Source organism: Antechinus flavipes, chromosome 6 (assembly GCF_016432865.1).
Source record: "Antechinus flavipes isolate AdamAnt ecotype Samford, QLD, Australia chromosome 6, AdamAnt_v2, whole genome shotgun sequence".
In the NCBI taxonomy this organism is placed as follows: Eukaryota; Metazoa; Chordata; class Mammalia; order Dasyuromorphia; family Dasyuridae; genus Antechinus; species Antechinus flavipes.
In genome coordinates this window covers 207095740-207108978 of record NC_067403.1, presented here as the reverse complement: position 1 = coordinate 207108978, position 13239 = coordinate 207095740, and positions in this window count along the sequence as shown.

Below are 13239 nucleotides of genomic sequence, written 5' to 3'. Positions count from 1 at the left end.
ATGTTTTTATATAGTTTTCTCTGTTCTTACTTGGGGCCTCCTCTTATGGCATGCTACATGTTGTTATGCTTATGCTACTTCGAAAGCTAATGCTTTTAAACAAAGTATTATTTATTTAGAGCAGGGACTCAAACTTTCTTCTTCAAATCAGAGAACCTTTGCCACTCCTGTGAAGTTTATGGATGCCTCAGAATAATATTTTAAATGCACAAAATAAAACAGATTACAAAGAAAACCAATTATATCAAAATGCAGTTGTCAAAAAATTCAAGAAACAAGTTCATGGATCCTAGGTTAAGAACATCTATTTTAGAACTTATTTCCTGTCTTTTCTCAATGGATAACAATTTCTTCAGCTGCCTTTGATTGGCAAGTAGTATGTTTCTGCCAAAACCTCACTGTAAACACAAGCTAGCTACCCAAAGCTGTTGTTTTTAAGAATATCTTAATCAGAATCAAATCACTAAGCTTACAACTAAGAAGGGGATTATGATTGGGAACAGAACAGTCAAGTATTCACACAACTACTCCAGTAAAGATGGGAAAAGAATACCAAACTGAATAATAACTAAGCAATCCAGGGAGAAACTAAAGTAAATTCATGTTTTCAGTCTATGTCTGCAATACAATACTGATAATAACCTGTGGTCACTATGAAAGAGGATGAACCAGGAAAGTCCATTTCAGGACCACAGTACATAACAGCTGTTCCCAGAATTCAGATGGGAGTTTATCAGAAACACCTAAAGCCTGCATCTGTATTGCTTTGTTCCTAGACCTAGAATCAGTAAAGTGTGTTCGGACTTTGACTTAGATCAAACCTAGAGTGTTAATAAATTAATGAATCAAATAAATCGATGGAGTAAATCAATGATTTCATGAGACAATAAAAATATAAAAAAATGAAAAATGGAAGAAGATGTAAAATATTACCTACTAAAGACAACAAATCTAGAAAAAATTGTGAAGAAGAAAAAATCTAAGAATCGACAGCCAAACATTCCCCTATGTAAAATTTCAACAAATTATGAATGGAAGTGATTCAGATTTATTAGATCTGAGGGAAAAGGAAAATGAATACACAAGTTATATTCTGATATTACAAAATGAAAATTTTCAAGATTATAATAGCCCAAAGCCAGAGTTTCCAAATTAAAGAAAAAAAATATTAACATAGCTAGAAAGGAAGAGCTCAAGTATCAAAGAACCATTGTCAGTAACAAGTAAGAATTGGCAACTACCAGTCACTCTAAGTCAGAGGAGAGTTTGGAATATAATATTCCAAAGGCAAAAGATAAATATTTATAGCCAAAAAGAATTTACCCCTTCAAAATTGAGGAAAACAAATAATGGAAAATGAACCTTTAATGAAACAATGGACTTCCAAACATTCCTAATAAAAAGATCAGAGATGAATGGAAAGTTAAATGCAAAGGCAGGAGTCAAGTGAAATAGAAATAGAATTAAGCTCTAGATGTGTGATATATAGAGAGTGCTCAAATGAGGAAATTCCCATTGCAAATTCAAATCAGTTTCCTCTCTGAAGCTTATAGTCTTAGAAACATAGTCTGGGATACTGAGAATTAAATGACTTGTCCAGAATCCTTTTGCCAGGACTTTTCAGAGCAGGACTTGAATTTTGGTCTTCTTGAATCTGAGTCCAGTTCTCTATCTTTTACGTTATGCTGCCCATACAATAGAAACTAGAAAGAAAATAAATGTAAATAATTGAAAGGAACTATACACTGATGAAGTTTTTACATTCCATTGGGAAGGATGAACAAAACCAGTCCACCCTCAAAATTCTCTCATCAAAGGTTACAAAGGGAACTGGATGTCTGGGAGTAGTTTTGCTATATTTTAATGATCTCAAGAGAAGAAATAAAATGTAGAGAAGAGACAATTACAACAGTAGGAAAAAAAGGAGGAGGAAGGAGTTGCAACACTGTCTCATTTAATCAGGGTACATCAGAAGCCTGTACAAATGCTGAAGAAAGAGGTGGGGATTGGAAGTTGCTTTCAACTGAAGCAGACAAAGGAGGATTTAATGCACATGCAAAGTTTGGTGAACAAGTACTTTAAACTCAACGGGGAAATAGGGAACAGGGATTGGGTATGGGAAGATTAATAGGGAGAATAGATTCAGTGGAGGGATTAGTGAAAAACAAAACAAATTCCAGCTTCTGAGGGTGGACCATGAAGAGAGGTTTACAAAGAAAGAAAAAAAAAAGGTAAGAAATTGTGATGGGGGTTGTGTGAGGGGAAGAGAAGGGCAGGGAACATGAATGGGATGAACTCACCCATAAAACAAAAGAGGGTAAAAGAATGGATTTGAAAGCAAAATCCAACAATATGTTATTTACCAAAAAGATTGTTTGAAGCATAAAAGATTAGCACAAAGCATGCTTCAGGTAAATTGTAAAGTGGACTCAAAATTGAGATCTCAGATGAGATAACATAAAAATAAATTTGATTTTTTTTAAAAATAGAGAAACTACATTATTTCTAAATGTATTACAAAAATGAATTAATATAGTTAATAAACATGCTCTGAATGGCATAGAATTTGACCATTTAATGATAACCAATTAATAAAGAGACAGCAAAACTATAGTATTTGGAGATCTCAATTTGTTCCTTTTGAAAATTAGATAAACCTAACAAACAAATAAGCACTAGAAAAGTTGAGGACCTAAAGAGAATTTGAAAAATGTTAAATATAACATATCTCCATTAATTACTGAGTTGATATAGACCTAAAAACACACATTTCTCAGCAATTGATGACAACTTTATTTTTAAAAAAAACAACAATTATATAAAAGCATAATTATGAAAAACATATTAAATATGACTTCTATGATTACAAATAAAAATTATGAATAAAAAGTCTTTAAAGAAAGGATTAAAAATTAATTAGACATTAAATGACTTATTCCTAAAGAAGGGGTAGATTAAAAAACACGTAGAACCAAATAATTTCATCAAGAAAAATTATTGCAATGATACATTAAACCACAGCTTTTGGAATGCAACCTAACAAGTTCTTAGAGAAAATTTATATTTCTAGTGCTTTCATCAACAAAAGAAAAGGGGAAAAACCCCAGATCATTAATTGGGCACAAAACTAAAAAACAAAAGAAAGCAAAAACCTAGAGATCCTTTATAACTATATGAAAACCTTAATTGAAAACTTAAAAAAGTAATTATGAAACTTTAAGAACAAAGGTTAAAAAATTGAAAGAGAAGCTTCATTAAACAAACAAAAAGCTGGTTTTAAAAACCAATAAAATAAATAAAGTATTAGGCAGTCTGATTTTTTTAAGTGAGAGGGAAATGAAATTATCAGCATTACAAATGAAAAAGAATTTGCAAAGAATAAAGATGAAACAAAGGGGAAAATATTTTGCTCAAATTCAGGTGAACAAAATTAACAACTTAAAAAGGATGATTATTTTTCTGGAAAGACAAAATATTTTAGATTAACATAAATGGAGCAGCTAAGTGGCACAGTGATAGAGTGTTGGACCTGCAGTCAGGAAGGACTCATCTTTCGGATTTCAAATCAGGCTTTAGACACCAGCTGTGTGACTCTGGGCAAGCAACTTATTCCCATTTGCCTCAGTTTCTTCTTTTATAAAATGAACTGGAGAAGGTAATGGCAAACTACTCCAACATCTCTGCTAAGAAAACCCCAAATGGGGTCATAAAGAGTTGGACACAACTGAAAACAACTGCACAAACATAAAACAAGGCAGACTATACAATAATCTAATCTCAAAAAGATAAATAAAATAACAGATGAACGCTCAGAAGGAAAAATAAAAAGATACAAGACAGATTTGTAAATTAATCTTACTTAACATTCAAACCCAATACTACATAAACCATTTATAAAAATGGGAAAAATAAGGATCTTATTAAATTCCTTCTATGATATGGCCTTGATATCTAAACAAGAGAAAGACAAAACAGAGGAAGAAATTTTGACCAGTCTCCTAAATAAATATTAACATAATTACATAAAATAAGCCTTTAGCAAAGAAGCTACAACAATGTATCAGAAAAGATTATGCATTATGACTAGATTAGGTTTATAGTGAGAATGAAGGCTTGATTCAATATTAGGAAAACTATAGACACAATAACAAAAAACTATTAAAATTTCAGGATTATATCAACAGTTGCAGACTTTTTGGCAAAATATAATACTTATTCCTATTAGAAAACACTAGAAAATATAAGAAGAGTAGATTTTTCCTTATTTTGGTAAATCATATCTATTTAAAACCAACAGCCAGCCTTATACATAATGGATATAAACTAAAATATAATATGAGGAATATTTCCAATAATATAATATATTTCCAATAATATAAGGAATAAAAACAAGGATGTCCATTCTCAACACTATTATTTGATATAGTTCTAAAGAGGCTATCCATAATAGCAATAAGATAATAAAAAGCAAACTAATGGAATAAGCATAAACAAAGAGGAAATAAAATTATTGTGTTAGTAGATAATAAAATGGGCTACTTAAAGAAAACTAGATTCTCAACTCAACATAATAGCAACAATAACTTGAATAAAATAGCAAGATATAAAAAAACCGAAAATTATTGCCCTCTCTGTCTATTGCCAAATAACCTCAGTAATACAGAAATAAGAAATTCTATTAAAATTATTAAGAAATATGTAAACTATTTAGGAGTTTACCTACCAAATGAATATATATGTATATGTATATATACAAAATTATATATATACAAAATTCTAAAGAAATAGACAGACCTAAATAATTGTATAAATATTCATGTTTAGACCATGCCAAATAAAAAATTTAAAATAACATAAAAACAAAAAATATCATAAGCATAATTTTAATCAAAGACACAAAAATCAATCTATTAAAAATTACTTTATAGGCTAGAAAAATATTATTCATAAAGAAGAACAAATATTAAGAATCTCAAGGGAAAATAGAATTGAGAAAGAAGAGAGTCTTGTACTAATAGATCAGAAATTATAATAGAAAGTACTAATCATAAAATTATTTAATACCAGTTTTTAAAAAACAGAAAAATGAATCAGTAGAAGAAATTACACAGTAGATAGAAACAAACAAACATAGTAATACAGTGTTAGATCCAAAGATGGCAACTCCCGCTTAAGCACTCACTATTCAATAAAAACTGCTGAGAAAACAGGAAAACAATCTTGCAGAAATTAGGTTGAGACCAACATATCATGTCATATACCATAATAAACTTCAAACAGACAGAGGACTTTAGCTATAAAAGTCCACATTACAAACAAATGCGAAGATCAAAGCAGAAAATGCCATTCATAACTAGGGATAAAGAAAAGAGTTCATGACTAAACAAGGGATAAAAAGGATTACAGAAGATAAAATGAGTGGTTTTGATTGCAGATTTTTTTAAAATACAAACAAAAGCAATGTAGTTAAAACTAGTTAAGTGGGTAAAAATCTTTACAAAAAAGTCTGATAATATCTGTTACACAAAATATATAAGGAACTGCTTCAAATATATAATAACAAGAGCTATTTCCAATAGATAAATGGTCAAAGGATTTAATAACTAATTCTCAAGGGAAGAAGCCCAAGCTATCAATAGACATCTGAAAAAAATTCTAAAACTCAATATTTATTTAATTATTAATAAAAGCAACTCTGTAGTTTTACCTCATAATTATCAGATTGCCAGAGATAGCACAAAAGCAACATGACAGTTTGGGAGTGGCTATGGGAAGATAGACACAGCAACAGAGTTTTGGTAGAAATGTGAATGGGTACAGCTATTTTCAAAATCTTTTTGGAAATATAACCATTATATCCCTTGATTCTGTAATACCACTAATGGATCAATTACCCCAAAGAAAACAAAGATAAGAGACCCACATTTGCAAAAAAAACATGTATATATATTTATCATATAATTTCTATGATATAGAAATAAGAGAAAGTTGAGAAATGGATAAACAAGATATGGTATGAATGCAATAGAATATTATGATATCCTAAAGTAATAAAAGGATGATTTCAGAGTAACCTAAAACTATATGAACTGGCATAGAATGAAGTGAGAGAAACAGGAGAACAGTTTATACATAAAAACAATCTTGAGAAGAAAAACTATCTGAAAGGCTTAAGAATTTTAATCAATGCAATGACCAGCCACAACTATAGAGAACTGATGATGAAGTGAGCTAGTTATCTCCTGACAGAGCAGTGATAGATTCAAGATGTAAATTGAGACATATATTTTCAGGCTTTGACAATATGTGGATCTACTCTACTTGATTATATTTGTAACAAAAAAATTTCTTTTCCTTTTTCTTCAATTATATAGGGTAAAATTTTAAAAGGAAACTGCTAATGATAATGTTGAAAAGAAAAAGTATTTAAAGGAAAATGTACAAACACATTGGAAGAAGTTCAGAAGGAAACATAGACAAGCTGGAGCTTTGAAAGTAGCATGTTGATTTTATTATGTATGGATGAACTCTCTACCAACAAGAGCTTATGAGACTAGAATGGACTTCCTTGAATGGTAGTGAGTTCTTTAACATAGGAGGTCTTCAAGAAATGACTGAATAACTACTGACCAGGGTTCTGGTAGACAAAATTCATGCTTTGGATGGAGTTGGATTGAAACTGTATTTGGTCCTTTTCAACTCTACTATAACATGAATAACAAAAAGGTTGTTAAATTAAAACATCATATGAGAGATTGATTTTCAATACAAAAAGCCTGCAACCAATTCAATCAATTAATGATCAATTAAATAATAATTAGATCAATTAGCAGGCTTTTGTTATATGCTAAATACAGGAATATGGTGAAAAATCAAAAATAACTTCCTGCCTTCAAGAAATTTACATTCAAATGGAGGACATTATATATATGTGTGTGTGTGCATGCATGTAGACAATATATACATGCATTATCTATATGCATATATGTATACATGTGCATGCATGTACACATATAATTTTATACATGTGTGTGTAATTAGCGCATCCAAGAAAATATAAAGAAGATGGGAGGTAGTTTCAAAAAAGAATATCAGAAGTTTAGAGCTGGCAGTAACCCCAATGGACACTGACCCCAACCCATATCCAATAGGGATCCCCACTAAAATACATCTGACAATTAGTCACCTACTTTCTGTTTAAAGAACTCCAATGAAAGGAAACATAGTGCCTTTTGAAGCTACCTATTCTATTTTTAGACAATTCTGAATTTTAGTAAGTTTTGTCTGGTATCAAATTTAAATTTTCCATCTATCAGCAATACCACTGTTCAGGTATGGGAACAAAGAACCACAGAATTAGAGAAGAAAGAGATCTCAGAGGCCATTTATTCTAGTTGTCTCATTTTTTTTATATAGGTTGATTAGGTCATAGGAAGATTAAATGCCTTACCTCGTATCACTAGATTGTAAATATTATGGGAAAGATTTGAACCCCTGTCTTCTGTTTTGGCTGAATGTTCTTTTCATTATACCATACTGTCCTTTTCCCGTTTTAGATATCATAGAGAGCAGTGATGGTTGCTTCTTCTTTTCCCCAAAGTAGAAAGTAAATAGATTTAGATTTTTTTTTTTATTACTGGGAACTACTAAAGAAAGAGCCCAAGACCTGGAATCTATAGATCTGAATCTGTCATTCCTCCTCTGCCAGTAACTATCTGTGCTGATGCATCAATCAATAAACTTTATTTACTAAATGCCCAAAGTACATAGAGTACCATGTTCAGTTCTGAAGTAGCTAAGGTTAAGTCTCAGCTCTCCTAGTACTAAAAGTCTAGTAGGGGAATAAGACCCCAAACATAAATAGCTATGAGCTATAATGATGATACTCATTACATTAGAGTTATTTGCCTAATTCTTCTGTCTGAAGAGGGAGGTTGTTATGGTCTGAAGGTCTGAGGGGGAAGACTATTAAGTTTTGCTGGGATGATGGAAGACTTCCTGAAGGAGGATGAATTTGACTTGGGCATTAAAGGAAGGGTAGTAATTTAATAGGAAAATAAGGAAAGTGAAGGCAGTCTTGGCAGAGACCACCAGCCAAACAAAGGAAGGCATGATAGTACAATGTGTATCCATGGGGAAGTTACCGAATTTGACTGAAAACACAGGGTGTTGTCAATATGACTTTGAACAAGTCACTTCAAGACCTCAGTTTCCATACTTGTAAAATAATAGAGCTGGACAAGATTGTTTCTAATATCCTGGGGATTCTACAATTCTCATCAAAGGGGATCTGGCAGCAGGGTCTGTCCCCTGCCATATATTCTTGTAGCCACCAGGAGGGGGCAAAGTTGTTCTCTCTAAACTGAACACTCTAAAATCTCTCAACTTTTCCTTGAAAAAATAAGTTCCTTTTTATGAAAACAAGTAAAAATTAGATTATTAAGTAAAACAAGTACTTGTCACATAGGTTCAGTCTTCACATTCTGGTTTAAAAGGCTCCAGAAAGGCTGTAGAAAGCAGGGTAAGGAGCCTTGATTGGAGTTTAAAATGCTGAGCTTGAACCCACGTAGATCACTTACTGTCTGAATCCACTAGGCAAGTCCTGTTCTCTCTATGGGCGTCAGCTTCCTCATCTTTAAAATAGTATGATGAAATAATATGATCTCCATGGTCCTTGTGGGATCTCTGAATTGATTTTTATTGGATCTGGCCTATCATTCCAAGCTACTGAGCACTTTTTGAATTCCGATTCCAACAGCAAAGGTGATATCTCACTACTCTCTAGTTTTGAGTCATTGGTAAATCTGAGAACTATGCCTTCACATGAGTCAATGATAACATGTTGAATAGAACAAGGAACAGGGGGAAAAATAATCAATTGTAAACTCCTTGAGGGCAGGAAATATACATTTTTATTTATTTTTGTTTCTGCATCCTTACCCCCTAACCCAGTTCCTAGCACATAGTAGGTATTTAGTAAATGTCTATGGGATTGGATAGAAATTTAAGAATCATTTCTATAAAAATGATACATTCACCAGTCTTAATTAGAAATTTTCAAGTTTAAAATGATCTTATAAGTATTCATAATCTGTTTTTTTCAAAAGTTAAACTTTAGGAGAGGCAGCATGGTATAGTATAGAGAGAGCGGACCTCACAACTAAGTAGACCTGGATTCAAGATCCACTCCTGAAAAATATTGACTGTGGGACTCTAGACATGTCACCTGGAATCTCAGTACCCTAGGCAATGCCCTAAAACCAGAAGTTGCAAAGAACATAGCCATCTTCATTGGTTGATGACATTCCTATACCAAAGAAATCACAGATTCAGTTTCTATCAATAAACTAAACCTTGACATTAGTCCTTACAGAATTCACTCTTAAACTTAAAGGATGAGGTCTATTCCCTGTCTCTTTAGGGGACTGTAAGGGACGGCTCAAAGCTGGAAACCCAATGAGGATCCCAGCTTCCTGGACAACATCCTTTGTAGGATGGATACATTTCAATAGACAAAAAAGGGGAAGGTAGGGATTTCAGGGAGAATGGAGAGCATATACAAACTATGGAGCCAAGTAAGAAATAAGTATATTTTAGTGAGAAAACTGTACTGAAGCAAAGTTTATTAAAAATTATAGTGTAAGTCAAGGCTGAGAAAATGAGATGATATCAAATGGTGGAAAATATATAACTTTATGGAAAGGAGTTTGAAAATTTCTCCCTAGATAAGAAGGAGCCACTGAAGATTTTTGACTAGAGGAGCTATATGAACTTCTCACAAATCAGTTTTGAGAATATTCAGAAAATATGCCCTGGACTCAGGAGAGAACAGCAGAGAAGGAATTCCAAACTTTGGGGATTAATGACTACCAAACTGGAATGTCCAAGCTACCTGGAAGACCAGCCTTGAGGCTGAGGATGGCGGTCTCCAGTTTTTCAGTCCCACAATGAATAAAGACTAAGCAGAAAGTTCCATCTTTTGTCCAGCCCTTGGAGGTGACAGAAACAAGTCATTACCAACTCAACAAGCATTTAACAACTATTTACCATATGCTAAGCATTGTGCTAAATGCTGGGGATACAAAGAGGGGCAAAAATAGTCCTGACTGCTAGATGCTCAATTTAATGGAGAAGCTAAGGTGAAACAATTCTAGACAAAATAAATACAGGACAAATTGGAAATAATTGCCAGAGGGAAGGCACAAATTAAAGAGTCTTGAAGAGTATGGGATTTTAGCAGAAACCTGAAGGAAATTGGAGAAGTCAAGAAATTGAGGTGAGGAGAGAGAGAAAGCTAAGCACAAGGACCAGTCAGCACAAATCCAGACTTTGGAGAAGTAGTTTTATGTTTGGACAAGTAGTTTTATGTTTGGAGAACAGTGAAGAGATAAGTACAAGGAGGTCAGAAACAGCAAGAGATTGGGAAGACAGAAAGGGGCCACCTTATAAAAGACTTTTAAAAGCAAATAGATAATATTTTTATATTGGATTCTGGAGGTAACATGACATCACTGAAGTTTATTAAAATGAGGAGGTGTTGATTGACCAGAACCATGCTTTAGGAAGTTCATTTTGATAGTTGAATAAAAGATAGTCTAGAGTTGGAAGAATTTTGTGGCAGGGATTAACCAAGCTACCACAGTAGTCTAATAAAAGAAATAATTATTAATAGCCAATTAATATATGGGACAATCCAGTTTTTTTTTAATGCTCAGTCTTTAAAGGACATTTCTGACCTTGCCCAGAAGAATTTACCCCAACCAGACCATCTTATCTAGGTAGGAATGATCTAGCTTGAGATGAATCTCTTTATGTCTAAGAGTGACATAATCAAAATCACATCTCTCATTAGAATAAGCCCACTTCATATTATAATATTCATTATCTCTTTAATTGTTAACCAATCAGAATCGATTTCCACCTGTCAAGATCACCCATTCTTTGAAGAGTATATAAATATTGAACATTCTCCACAATTTGTCTTTGATTTATGAGAGAAAGTCAAATGACTATGATTTTATTAATGTTAGCCATAATTAATCAAATTGATTATTAATCACCAAGAAATTATGTCTCTTGGATTTTTCATTAATCACACAAGCCATGAAGTAATGAGGGCCTAGACCAGGATAGGGACAACGTCAAAAAGAAGGGTACAAACAAAAGAAATTACAAAGATAGAATTGATTATATGAACAGGAGTATATAAACAGGTTTATTATGCTTAAGATTGGAAGGAGACTCAAAGACCACCCAGGGGTTCTAAACTTTTTTATGTCACATACCCCTTTTATGATCTGAAAAAAATCTATGGACCCCTACACAGACCATGTTTTTGAATAAAATAAAATATATTGGAATATAAAGAAAACTGATTATATTGAAATATGGTTATCAAAATATTTTTTTAAAAAAAGTTCAAGGACCCCAATATACAGGTGAGGATTGGAAGCCCAAGAATAAGGGTTTTGTGAAGTCATAGCCCCAGAAAGAGGTACTGTTGATATTTGAACTATCCTCTAACTTCAGACATACTGTTCTTTTCCTGTTTTAGGGAGGACAAATGAGCGAACAACTAGGGAGGGATTAGTAGGACAAGTATCTTGGAGACCACGTCATGTGAAGACTAATTGAAAAGAAGACATGTTAGGGGAAGCGATGGGAAATGATCGAGCTTGTCTGGTATTTGAAGGACTGTCATGTGGAAGTGAGATTGAGCTTTTCCTGTTTTGCCCTTGAAGACAGAGCTTGAAGTAATGGGGGGAAATTACAAGGAGGCAAAATTTCCTCATCAGAAGGAAAAATGTTCTAATATTTATTGTTGGTTAGTCATGTCTCTTTGTAACTCCTTTTGGCAGAGCTACTGGAGTGATTTCCCATTTTCTTCTTTAGCTCATTTTACAGATGAGGAAACTGAGACAAATAAGATTAAGTGACTTTCCCAGAGGCTAGATTTGAATATTTGAAAATAATGAGTCTTTCTAACTCCAGGCCCAGTGCTCTATCCACTGTGCTACTTCACTGGTTCAATCTACTACCTACAACTATTCAAAAATGAAGTGTTTGGTCATCAGAAATAGTGAGCTTCTTTTTACTAGATACAATCAAGCAGATGCTGAATGAATATTAATATTGGATATAACCCCTGTGGTCAGTTTCAAACCTGAGATTCCTTAATCCGTGTGTGATAGGACATATATCCAAATCTATAGGTGTATTTCTGTTCTATGTTGTAAGAATGTTTTCTTAGTTTATTCTCAATTATATACCATAAAAAGTCATCACTGAACACACCTAGGGCCCAGAAATGTGATTCTCACCACAATTAGGAGATAGAAATGTTTTCAAAAAGCTTTAAGAAATTGAACATGGCTTGTTAGAAGGAAAAAATGGAAACTTGCTGACCCTGGATGCTCAGAGCAATTTTGTGTCCTAATAAGGTCTGAGATTAGGTTGACATGGAAATACAGACCAGGTAAGTTCTTAATGGCTCATATCTGTCTCATTTCTCAAATGGACCATTTCAAATCAGCAATAATTGAAATACCCACAGGCAGCTCTTTATAGATGGCCATCTCCACTTGGTCTCCAATTTTTGTCAGGACTTTAGCTCCTACTATTAACACTCATCCAGTTAGACCAACATCTTCATTGAGCACACAACCAGCACCATTCTTTACACGAACCGTAGCACCTTCTTCCCTGTGGGGCTCCTTTCTCTATCTCTCCTTTTCCCACAGTCTAGCATAATTTATTCCTTCTTAGGGACAGTCAGTATTAAAGACAGAGAATTAGAATTGCAGTCAGAAGCACAGGGTTCCAAATTCATTTGGGCTACTCACTCCCATTCCTTTCTTACTCTAAGCCTCAGTTTCTCCATTTGTAAAATGAGGGGATTGTTGAGTTTTTGATCTATGAATGACCTTGAATTCCGTGCTTACAGAGTTACATGTACTCCAAACAACCTCCTCTCTTGTCTTTCAAACTTTTCTCCTTTCTACCCACTATTGAAACTCCCCTCCTCCAGATTTCTTGATTAGTCCATTCCAGTTTCTCAAGTACCTGATGTTTGTTCTTCCAACAGATGGGCCTGTGATGTCTTTAAAATTGGATACTCCCAGCTGATGAAATTCCCTCTTTTTCTCTGAAACTTAAGTTAGAGAACTACCTTGGACAGAAATATCAAACACAAGGCCTGCGGACCACCTAAGGCCAAAACGCACCTAAGTGCTACCTAAA